We start from the raw sequence: 12,981 nt of genomic DNA, 5'->3' as shown, positions 1-12,981 counted from the left end.
CGATTAATTGTTTGTTCTTCTGCAGATAGAGCGTGCTGAAATTCTAATGCCAGTTGTGTATTTTCATCCTTTAACATCAAATAGGAATTCTGAAAGTCAATAATTGCGTCATGTTGTACCAAAAAATTCGTACCTAAAATAACGTTTGTTGTCAGTAAGGGAACAATTCAAAAATTTGTGTGGAACGTATGACCTACAATACAAAATAAGTGTGTCTGTAATTTTACATCTACTCCTTTCCAGATACTGCTCCTTTTACTTTAGTTTTGCCTAATGGCAACGTAGTATAGGTGTTCTCTTTGTTACATTCGTTGGAAGTTTCTTCATTTATAACCGACATAGGTGATCCAGAATCGATTACTGCTGAAAATGTGGATGATCCAATCATCACTTCAATGACAGGGTGGGAAATGGTTTTTTGAATAAAAGGTTTTTCATGCAAAAGTGTGTCTCGGATGTCGTCAAAAGTAATAACATTTTCGTGAACAACATTCCGCGTATCAAAAGTATTGCTTACGTTTCAGGAAGATTCGATCTGTACTGTATCTAGTCAAATTCTAGCTGACGCGCTTTATTTGCGGGAGGATGCTGTGGCATTTCGACTATTTGTGCTGTTCTGTTATTTCTTCCTGACGTATTAGGTTCGGGATGATATCTACTGTCTGGTTCATTCATGATAATCTGTTGTTGCGGATAATTCTGCTGTTGGTAAGACCGACTGTTACGCTGAAAACTGTGCTCATTACTTTTACGTCTGTCATGATAATCATTGCTATACGGCGCATTGCGATAGGAATTGAAGTGATGTGTTTTCTGTACGTACTGATTTCCTTGTTGCGGTGCTTTACTATTTTGTGGAGCCGACGCTATACGTGTAGGCGGCGAAACGTTAAAGCTTGGTTGACCTTGCAGACTACATTGTTATTTAGGCATGCTAACCGGCTGGTTTTGTTTGCTGTTGTGGTGAATAACCTCGATTGTTGCCAAAATATGCCTGCGATTGCTGGCAATTTTGTACATACTGATGATTAAAATTTTGTCTGTTATGAAAATTATGCTGGTATTTCTTGTCATTTCGGGAGTATCTAATGAAAACGGTCGCTTTCAGGTAAAACTCGTCATATCAGGTTTTCTTTACTCATTTCTAATCCTAGTTAGATCGATAGTTGAAGAGTTGTTTTGATATATATAAAGGATAGTAAAAGAGAAGGCAGCAGAGCAGAAAACTAAATATGAAGTAGCACTTCTACGGCTCGGGGCCCTTTGCACGCTACGGCACATATTCATCGAAGTGTAATGAATCCCCTGAGGTCACTTACACGCTGCAAATAAATTTTAGTTTCTGCGTTACAGGCGCTGCTGGTGAAAATTCAAAAGCAAATTGTTGTATTCAGTCAAAAGGTGAATCTGTGTTCTGTCGTTTTTAAATACCTTAAATTTCCCAACGGATAGAAAGTGCTTGTAATCAAAATTATCGTCTCTGAATGTCTGAGCACGCTCAGGATTGTATGATAATCTGTTTGTCTGTAGCTGTTCGGAATCTTAAGTCACGTACTGTCTATGAATTACCTAAATTATACTGGCTGTGTGAATGTGACAAATGTTCACAATGTGGCGTATGCTGTGACGTGTTAGAGGCTGAAACATTATTTATTTCTGTCACTTCTTGCTGTAAAGACGACACTTTTCTACGCAAACTATTATTGGACGAACTTATCTCACTGATTGTCTGCTGTAAGTTTTCGAATGCGGGTGTTTGATTGAACAAAATTGGTGACGTATCATCTGATTTGGTGTCATTGTTGTTTTTGATAACATCAATACGACTGGCCAATTCAACAAATTTTTCAGTCAATGCTTTAACCTGATCATCATTTTTAGTATCACAAGCATTAATTTGTTTTTGGATTTTACGTGTGGTTTTGTTTAATTTCTTAACATCTGCTTTAATAGCATTGGGATCCTTTATTAATTCTAATTGTTCAAGTCTGTTGGTCACTGTCTGAAAGTCTGGTGTGTGTGTGTGTGTGTGTGTGTGTGTGTGTGTGTGTGTGTGTGTGTGTGTCTTTGTTTTAAGATCGGAGATGTCATCATGGAATTCGGTGTTCAACTGTTTGATTTCGTCTGATACTGTCGCAGTGTTGGTGTCTACGTATGTTTTTGCTTTCCTAAATAACTTACGCTTATCTTCCTGTCTCTGTGCCGTAATTGTTTCTTTACTTTATTCTTATCCTGTATAAATTTACGGTAACGCGTTTCACTGTTGTGTAGGTGTTGATTAAAACGTTGGTCAATTTGTCTGTTTTGTTGCTCAAATTTCGTGTCTACTTTCGCATCCAGTGTGCGTGAAAGTTCTGATGACATTAATTTAAACTCGTCGCGTAACTGTGTTGCGTTTTCAGAACATTGTTTAACGACTGCATTAATTTCATCTCTAAGTGATTTGGTTGTGGCTGCATGTGTATTACTTAATTCTTGTGCCACATATCTACACACCTGGAAATTGAAATAAGAACACCGTGAATTCATTGTCCCAGGAAGGGGAAACTTTATTGACACATTCCTGGGAGCAGATACATCACATGATCACACTGACAGAACCACAGGCACATAGACACAGGCAACAGAACATGCACAATGTCGGCAGTAGTACAGTGTATATCCACCTTTCGCAGCAATGCAGGCTGCTATTCTCCCATGGAGACGATCATAGAGATGCTGGATGTAGTCCTGTGGAACGGCTTGCCATGCCATTTCCACCTGGCGCCTCAGTTGGACCAGCGTTCGTGCTGGACGTGCAGACTGCGTGAGGCGATGCTTCATCCAGTCCCAAACATGCTCAATGGGGGACAAATCCGGAGATCTTGCTGGCCAGGGTAGTTGACTTACACCTTCTAGAGCACGTTGGGTGGCACGGGATACATGCGGACGTGCAGTGTCCTGTTGGAACAGCAAGTTCCCTTGCTGGTCTAGGAATGGTAGAACGATGGGTTCGATGACGGTTTGGATGTACCGTGCACTATTCAGTGTCCCCTCGACGATCACCAGAGGTGTACGGCCAGTGTAGGAGATCGCTCCCCACACCATGATGCAGGGTGTTGGCCCTGTGTGCCCCTCGGTCGTATGCAGTCCTGATTGTGGCGCTCACCTGCACGGCGCCAAACACGCATACGACCATCATTGGCACCAAGGCAGAAGCGATTCTCATCGCTGAAGACGACACGTCTCCATTGATCCCTCCATTCACGCCTGTCGCGACACCACTGGAGGCGGGATGCACGATGTTGGGGCGTGAGCGGAAGACGGCCAAACGGTGTGCGGGACCGTAGCCCAGCTTCATGGAGACGGTTGCGAATGGTCCTCGCCGATACCCCAGGAGCAACAGTGTCCCTAATTTGCTGGGAAGTGGCGGTGCGGTCCCCTACGGCACTGCGTAGGATCCTACGGTCTTGGCGTGCATCCGTGCGTCGCTGCGGTCCGGTCCCAGGTCGACGGGCACGTGCACCTTCCGCCGACCACTGGCGACAACATCGATGTACTGTGGAGACCTCACGCCCCACGTGTTGAGCAATTCGGCGGTACGTCCACCCGGCCTCCCGCATGCCCACTATACGCCCTCGCTCAAAGTCCGTCAACTGCACATACGGTTGACGTCCACGCTGTCGCGGCATGCTCTACCAGTGTTAAAGACTGCGATGGAGCTCCGTATGCGACGGCAAACTGGCTGACACTGACGGCGGTGGTGCACAAATGCTGCGCAGCTAGCGCCATTCGACGGCCAACACCGCGGTTCCTGGTGTGTCCGCTGTGCCGTGCGTGTGATCATTGCTTGTACAGCCCTCTCGCAGTGTCCGGAGCAAGTATGGTGGGTCTGACACACCGGTGTCAATGTGTTCTTTTTTCCATTTCCAGGAGTGTAATTCCCACAGCATCACCTGACTTAATTCGACTACATTCCATTATCCTGGTTTTGCTTTTGTTGATGTTCATCTTATACCTTCCTTTCAAGACACTGTCCATTCCGTTCAAGTGCTCGTCCAAGTCCTTTGCTGTCTCTGACAGAATTACAATGTCATCAGGGAACCTCAAAGTATTTATTTCTTCTCCATGGATTTTAGTACCTACTCCGAACTTTTCTTTCGTTTCCTTTACTGCTTGCTCAATATACAGATTGAATAACGTCGGGGAGAGGCTACAGCCCTGTCTCACTCCCTTCCCAACCTCTGCTTCCCTTTCATATGCCTCGACTCTTATAACTGCCATCTGGTTTCTGTACAAATTGTAAATAGCCTTTCGCTCCCTGTGTTTTACCCATGCCACCTTGAGAATACATCTTGCTCACCAGATGGTAGATTTTTGTCGGGACTGGCTCTCCCAAGGCCGTCAGTAGTTCTAATGGAATGTTATCTACTCCTGGGGCCTTGCTTGGACTTAGGTCTTTCAGTGCTCTATCAAACTCTTCATGCAGTATCTTATCTCCCATTTCGTCTTCATCTACATCCTCTTCCATTTCCATAATATTGTCCTCAAGAACTTCGCCCTCATATAAACGCTCTATATAATCCTTCCACCTTTCCACCTTCCCTTCTTTGCTTAGAACTGGGTTTCCATCTGAGCTCTTGATATTCATGCAACTGGTTCTCTTTTCTCCTCTTTAATTTTCCTGTAGGCAGTATCTATCTTACCCCCAATGAGATAAGCCTCTACATCCTCACATTTGTCCTCTAGCAGTCCCTGCTTAGCCATTTTGCACTTCCTGTCGATGTCATTTTTGAGACGTTTGTATTCCTTTTTGCCTGCTTCACTTGCTGCATTTTTGTATTTTCTCCTTTCATCAACTAAATTCAGTATTTCTTCTGTTACCCAAGGATTTCTACTAGCCCTCATCTTTTTACCTACTTGATCCTCTGCTGCCTTCACTATTTCATTCCTCAAAGCTACCCATTATTCTTCTACTGTATTTATTTTCCCATTCCTGTCAATTGTTCCTATATGCTCCCCCTGAAACTCTGTACAATCTCTGGTTCTTTCAGTTTATCCAGGTCCCATCTCCTTTTTGCAGTTTCTTCATTTTTAATCTACAGTTCATAACCAATAGTTTGTGTTGAGAGTCCACATCTGCCCCTGGAAATGCCTTACAATTTAAAATCTGGTTCTTAAATCTCACAATTTAATAAGTCTCAAAAAATTACAAACTTCTCTCATTAAGAAGAACCTACAAGCACTTGACGCAATCGAGTTATTTGTGACATAAAGAAAAACAGGGGACAAAAGGACCCTAATAGTGAAAGTTACTAGTTGTGTAATTGACAAAGAGTTCCTTCAATTATTATTCTTACATGAACATTTCATTCTTGCACAAAGCGTTCATTACCTTTAAAATTTCTCCAAAATCTTCTCCACCAGTGTAAAGATCGAGAAAGTATTACAAATGAGGTTTCCTCTGTATAAGAAAACATTTCAGACAGCTTCTCTCAGATTCACAAAAAACAGACCTCATTATCTGAAAAAAAAACCTCGACTGCTCACTACAAAGCTTCAAATAAGAATACCCCAGCTCCGCACAACTGACTGACTAACAAAGAACCACAGATAAAACGGAGCACAGAGTCAAGGATCTTCTTCGCTATTTATGCAGTGTTCTCACTAGATCTTTGTCGCAGTACAGTAAAGGAGAATTATTTACAATAGCAGAAAACACATGAGAACCTTAAGTCATGTGTCTGTGAATATGCGCAAGGGAAGGGTCATCGTATGGACATAGTTCTACCTTCGCGTTACAGACATTGTGCAACTTCTTGCTGCAGCCAAACTTTGCAGTCATTGTAAGTCTTCAAAGGCGAAATTTAGTCTCATATTATTACAACTAACAAGAACTATATTTTAACATGAGCAACTTTAAAGAGCCTCTACAGTGACCCTGTCTCTGGGAGCGGGAGTTTGGACACACCACCTCCCTCCCCCCTCCCGCCCCCAGTAGCTGTGCCTTTGAGTAACGAACTGTTCAGTAATCAGTTGGGTACTAAGAGACGGCTGAAGGGAAATAAACCAATAAACTGTCGGTTGGTGCACAGAGCAGGAAAATTTTTAGTTACGCTGATTTTATTGGGATCAGCTGCTGTGTCTTTTGGGGAAACAATATGACATAGAAACTTAATTCCCTCTCTACCAAACTTTAACTTTAGCAGGTTATTTTTCATTTCACTCTGTGAAAATCTGCACGATAACCTATCTAGTAAGTCCATGTGTTCTTTCCATATAGTCCAATTAGAATGTCATCAATATATAATGATAACTTACCTATCAAATCAGGTCATAGTACAGTGACTAGTTCCATAATAAATACATCAGAGCTCACATTTAAACCGAAAGGCAAGATGCAAAACTGATAGCTCCTGCAAGTGTGAACAAAAGCTGTTTCTTTTCCAGGCTCAACCGATAGTCGGATCTGCCAATAACAGGTCTCAAATCTTCACTAGATAAATAGCATACAATGTGGAACTTCAGGAGTTGCTCTTCCAAAGTCTCATGTTGTGTTCTTACTGGTATTATAATTTAGTTAATTGTCCATGCATCTAATACTAGACTTAGTTGTCTATTAGACTTTATTACAGGTAACAAAGGACTACATTACTGGGAGTGACCTACAGCCTCACATTTCGTCCATGGGATGATGTATGATTTCCTACAAGAAATATCATGTGGCACAATGTTCATGTGATAGACGTAAGTGTTAATTACTCCAGATTTTGCACTGAATACATGCAAATGTGTATTGAGTAATTATTCAGTTGTTCCAAAATCAAGCACAACAGCGTTATCAGTATCTTCAACTGGTGCACTCTTAGTTTTTAAAAACTGTACTTTAATTCCTTGCTAGTATTTATCAGGTTTAACTGGAACTCATACTAAGTCGACTTCAACAGATATACTCTCCATGCACAAGTAGCACCTACCTTTGAAAAAATCTCCTTGCATCCTTTCCCCCTTAAAAACTCAATTCCTATCAGACACTAAGCTACAAGAGTCCTGAAAATTAGGAACAGGCATAAATTAGCTCCCTTAGTCACAGAAATATTTACTTGAGCATGTCATTTGACAGGCTGCGACGATGCACCAAGAGCTCCTATTATCCGAGAGTTCTGTACTAGGGATGTAGTTCCTTTCCTGCAACTGCATTTCTAGATGCGTGTACCATAACCGGCGTTTTGTTCAAATCTGTATGCTGATCATTGCACAGTTCTTCTCTAATACCATTACCATCATTATAGCGCAAAATGGTAATGCGAGTGCCAGCATTGGCTCTGCCCTTTGATGTGACGAACATAGGGGGCTTAATGAAGTCCAAACTGTAAAGGACATTTCAAAAATAATGCTCAGGTTGGTATTACTGTGGCTTGTTTGACGCAACAACAATGAAAATTACGTCATATGTAGTTGGGAGCTTGAGGAAGAAGCACTTGTTTTTGTTTTTTCGCTGGCGAGAAATGAAAACGGACACTGAAGGGGTCTCGGGTACTGTGACTGTTGAAGACCAGAAGTCATAAATTAAGATTGAAACTTTCACGGGAAAAGGCTAACATAAATACACAGTGCGTTAAATAAAGTTTGTTGTGAGTTTACGATGGACGTAGTACAGGTTCACGTTGGGTTAATCGTTTTCTTGATGGTTGTATGAGCATAGACGATAGTCAAAGACCCAGAAGGCTGGATGAAAGAAGTGTGAAACTTGTGGCAGATACTTTTGAAGAAGATTACAGTCCTATTTGAAAGGAAGTCTCTGAAGCCACGTGAATTCTTAAACGCCAGTATTCCATATTCTGACAAATGATTTGAAGAAGATAAAAATTTCTGCAAGATGAATGCCACACTGTTCGACTGCTGAAGAGAAGCATAAACGCCTGGGATTTGTAACATTTCTCAGACAAAGATTCGACAATGAGTATGACCGCACGAGGATTCTGGTACAGACGTCGAGATACTGGGACAGCGTTGTTAGAGAGGCCATCGAAATTCGCACCAATGAGGACCTCATAAACCGTGACTGTGGCTATAATCTTAGCAAAGCTTGGGAACCAGCGATTGGGTTAATCAAGAGTAAATCGAGCAAACGTATAGTTGTGACGACCACGGCGGACAGAGCCATCACACCGACGTCATCTCAGACGCCGTCGCAATCTGTTCTACCGCGATACCGTGGCGCGGGGCGCGGACGGCGGAGGGAGCGCGCCGCGGGCGGAGGGTATTTAAATCGGCCGCCGCCGCGACCGAACCCAGTTCCCACTGAGCAGCCACAGCGTAGGGATCTCCGTGCCGGCACGTTCACAGGAGCTCAGTCCGTCAGTTCACCTGATGATGGCGACATGTTTGATCGCCGAAATATTGTGCCCGTTGGACACTATAGACCGGCAGTACACCCATGGATATTTTGATTAGCTTATCAAGTAATTGCTCTACCTACTTTGGAAGATGAGAAGTTGAATGTACGGCATCCCTCAGAAGTATAGGAGGCAGGTGGTTAGCAATTTGACCGCTTCCTGTAGTGGTGTCACTTTGTGTCATTGTAATACTGATAAAAATATATAAGGTTATCTTCATCAAGCTATATATACGAGGGTATTTCGGAAAGTGAAGATACATCATACGCCAGAGGAACAGAAGAGTTTTGACGAGCAAGTTGGCAACACTGGTGTTAACCTTGAACCGTTAGCTTTCTCCTCGCGGTCGTTCGACAGTTGAACATTGCTTCTGGTTGGAGGAGGTCGTGTTTAAAATGACTGCGCCAATTCAGAATCCCACCAAATGCGAAGTGCGCTCCGTCATTCGTTTTCTTCATGCTAAAGATCAGCGACCAGCGGATATTCACAAAGAAATTGTGTCTGTTTAGGGAAACATTATGAATCGACAAAATGTAACGAAATGGTGTCATCATTTCTCTGAAGGTAGGGCCGATGTTCATGACGAACAAAGAACAGGTCGGCCCTCTGTGATCTTTGATGCCCTTCTTCGGAGAACGGAGGAAGCAGTTCGTGCGAACAGACGCCTCACATCGATAGAATAGCATCAGATCATACCGGACGTGTCAGTGACAACTCTTTATGGAGTAGTGACCGTCCAGTTAGGATACAGGAAGTTGTGTGCGCGCTGGGTTCCAAAACTGTTAACGGAAGAACACAAAAAGAAAAGGATGAGCTTCGCACTCGACTTCCTCACACGCTATGCTGAAGCAGGTGATGAGCTCCTCGATCACATTGTGACAGGTGACGAGACGTGAGATTATCACCGTACATCTGAATCCAAGCAACAATCAATGCAATGGCGCCTTTCGAATTCACCAAAAGCCAAGAAATGCCAAACGTCGATTTCAGCGAAGATAATCATTGCTTCTGTTTTTTGGGACAGACAAGGCTTTCTTCTGTTGGAATTTATGCCTCCTGGAACGACAATTAACGCTGCTGCATATTGCCAGACTTCGAAACGTCTTCGAAGGGCAATTCAAAACAAACGCAGGGGAATCCTGACAAGCGGAGTCCGCTTGCTCCATGACAACGCTCGGCCTCACACAGCGCTCGTAACCAAAGCACTACTCAAACAATTAAAATGGGACGTATTGGACCATCCGCCATACAGCCCGGACCTTGCGCCCACCGACTTCCATGTCTTCCGTTAGCTTAAGTCACATCTTGGTGGAAAATCATTCCACGACGATGAAGAGATCAAAGATGAAGTTGAAATGTGTTTCCGACAACAGGCGGGAACGTTCTATGACTGTGGGATACAAAAGCTTGTGCACCAACTTAACAAATGTTTGTATAAAGGGGGTGATTATGTCGAAAAATAACAAATAATCCAGTTAATAAGACGTAACTGACGTTTTCTAAATAAATGTTCTATTTAAGGACTGCGAGCCACTGTATCTTTACTCTTCGAAATGCCCCGGTACATATTTTTGATCTTTATGTGTAGAAAGTGTCCTCGGAGCATATACTAAAGCCGAGTGAAGAAGTCGAGGACAATACTACTCGGAGATCTCTGCAGTGCGTCCTACCTGAGGAGGCAGCACATCGGCGTGCTATCAAGCCCGCGCGCGGCGTGACAGCGGCGGCGAGGAACAACGCTTCGTTAGCGCTGCTGTTTGCCTAGGGGCGGCGAGGCGCGCCTGTTTACCCAGCCCGCCCCGCCTGGTAACGGACGGCCGCCGCACCGAAAACACGAGCCGGGGGGGATGAAAGGCAACGCGCACCCCGTTTTTGCCGCGGCGGGCGCGCCCACTTAATAATTCAGTAAATTAGTTCCAGTTTGGGCACCGCCAGCCAGCCAGCCAGCCGGCCGGTGTCAGCGCGGCGGCCGCAAGCTCAGCGCCCCTCTTTTGAGGTCGCGCCGACCACGCCAGCACGTACGTATGGGAGCGTCGACAGCCAAAGTGGCAGCTCTCCCTTACCACCGACGTGGGCGGCCTGCTCGACACAGACTGTAACGCCGAGGTACGTGACGTCTTGAGGGCCCTGGAGCAGATGAGACGTGTTCGAGCTAGGAAGGTCCTCATCTGCTTCTATTCAGAGACTGCTCTTACTGCCGCCTAGTTCTCATATCCAGAAGAGAGGCCAACCCAGTCCGTCCATCTGTAACCTTGAAACGTTCCTTCCGGCTCTCCTTCACAACTTCTGTGGCGTCACGCGAAATCCCTCTTGCGGCCGCGGTGAAAATCCCCGCACTCTCAGCGACGCGCGGCGCGTTTCATTCACAAATACACTCCTCGAAATGGAAAAAAGAACACATTGACACCGGTGTGTTAGACCCACCATACTTGCTCCGGACACTGCGAGAGGGCTGTACAAGCAATGATCACACGCACGGCACAGCGGACACACCAGGAACCGCGGTGTTGGCCGTCGAATGGCGCTAGCTGCGCAGCATTTGTGCACCGCCGCCGTCAGTGTCAGCCAGTTTGCCGTGGCATACGGAGCTCCATCGCAGTCTTTAACACTGGTAGCATGCCGCGACAGCGTGGACGTCAACCGTATGTGCAGTTGACGGACTTTGAGCGAGGGCGTATAGTGGGCATGCGGGTGGCCGGGTGGACGTACCGCCGAATTGCTCAACACGTGGGGCGTGAGGTGTCCACAGTACATCGATGTTGTCGCCAGTGGTCGGCGGAAGGTGCACGTGCCCGTCGACCTGGGACCGGACCGCAGCGACGCACAGATGCACGCCAAGACCGTAGGATCCTACGCAGTGCCGTAGGGGACCGCACCGCCACTTCCCAGCAAATTAGGGACACTGTTGCTCCTGGGGTATCGGCGAGAACCATTCGCAACCGTCTCCATGAAGCTGGGCTACGGTCCCGCACACCGTTAGGCCGTCTTCCGCTCACGCCCCAACATCGTGCAGCCCGCCTCCAGTAGTGTCGCGACAGGCGTGAATGGAGGGATCAATGGAGACGTGTCGTCTTCAGCGATGAGAGTCGCTTCTGCCTTGGTGCCAATGATGGTCGTATGCGTGTTTGGCGCCGTGCAGGTGAGCGCCACAGTCAGGACTGCATACGACCGAGGCACACAGGGCCAACTCCCGGCATCATGGTGTGGGGAGCGATCGTTCTACCATTCCTAGACCAGCAAGGGAACTAGCTGTTCCAACAGGACAATGCACGTCCGCATGTATCCCGTGCCACCCAACGTGCTCTAGAAGGTGTAAGTCAACTACCCTGGCCAGCAAGATCTCCGGATTTGTCCCCCATTGAGCATGTTCGGGACTGGATGAAGCGTCGTCTCACGCGGTCTGCACGTCCAGCACGAACGCTGATCCAACTGAGGCGCCAGGTGGAAATGGCATGGCAAGCCGTTCCACAGGACTACATCCAGCATCTCTACGATCGTCTCCATGGGAGAATAGCAGCCTGCATTGCTGCGAAAGGTGGATATACACTGTACTAGTGCCGACATTGTGCATGCTCTGTTGCCTGTGTCTATGTGCCTGTGGTTCTGTCAGTGTGATCATGTGATGTATCTGACCTCAGGAATGTGTCAATAAAGTTTCCCCTTCCTGGGACAATGAATTCACGGTGTTCTTTTTTCAATTTCCAGGAGTGTATTTATTCGCGGACCGGTATGAATTCCCTCCACTTCTGTGCATATAGGGGAGCTCGGGGCAGAACGACATAGCTGGGCGCAACGGGACTGTGCTGTTTTCTAAGTGGTATGCATGCGACAGCATACATACCTAATATGTTCCAAAACGCTGGGTTTTCGATGCCCTCGTCTCCGGTTTTGTTGATAATAAAAGGTACGATCTAGTCTTCCGGTTAGCCCTTGGTCTACCGATCATTTGTATAACCAACAGGAGCATCGTCTTGGTATCACTATCCTACGATACAGGGTCGAAGTATCAATGTTACACACTCCCTCCTGCTCATGCAAATGGAGCAGATTTGATGTGGTCTACGGAGGTCTTGATGGAACTGAGCCACCATTTTAGCTAATGGGCAGTTCCTCGGAAAACAACAGAAGAATAGTTTTCTTACCATATTTTCTATGTCACAAGTAGACCAAAACCCAGCCGAAGAAATTTTTACGATATGTCCTATAATAAAACGTAGTTTACAAATTGATGTAGCACGAAGAAATATGCTCTAAAGTGTTTCCATTATCATCTGGGAACTTCATGTCGTAGTACTGAAGCACTTGCAATTCTTTTTTATTTTTTTGCACGTAAAGTACGGTCTGAGGTGTAAAATCAGTTCTGCATTATTTCAGTTTCACATACGTAAACTATATGAATTTAACTGATCAATACGTTTCTTTTCGTACGAGTTACATGCTCTGCTGCAACAGGGAAAACAGGGGAAGTAGTGGAAAAATGCCCCTACCGGAGCACAAAAAATGAGAATCTGTTCGCGCTTTTTATGCTGGGAGAGATGAATACAGTGACAGTGGCAAAGAGGATGAAAAGTAATAAATACTGAAAGATACTAGACAGCGGTTG

The sequence above is a fragment of the Schistocerca gregaria genome, chromosome 3 (genome assembly GCF_023897955.1).
Source record: "Schistocerca gregaria isolate iqSchGreg1 chromosome 3, iqSchGreg1.2, whole genome shotgun sequence".
NCBI classification, from domain to species: Eukaryota; Metazoa; Arthropoda; class Insecta; order Orthoptera; family Acrididae; genus Schistocerca; species Schistocerca gregaria.
Note: the sequence above shows the minus strand (reverse complement) of the source record.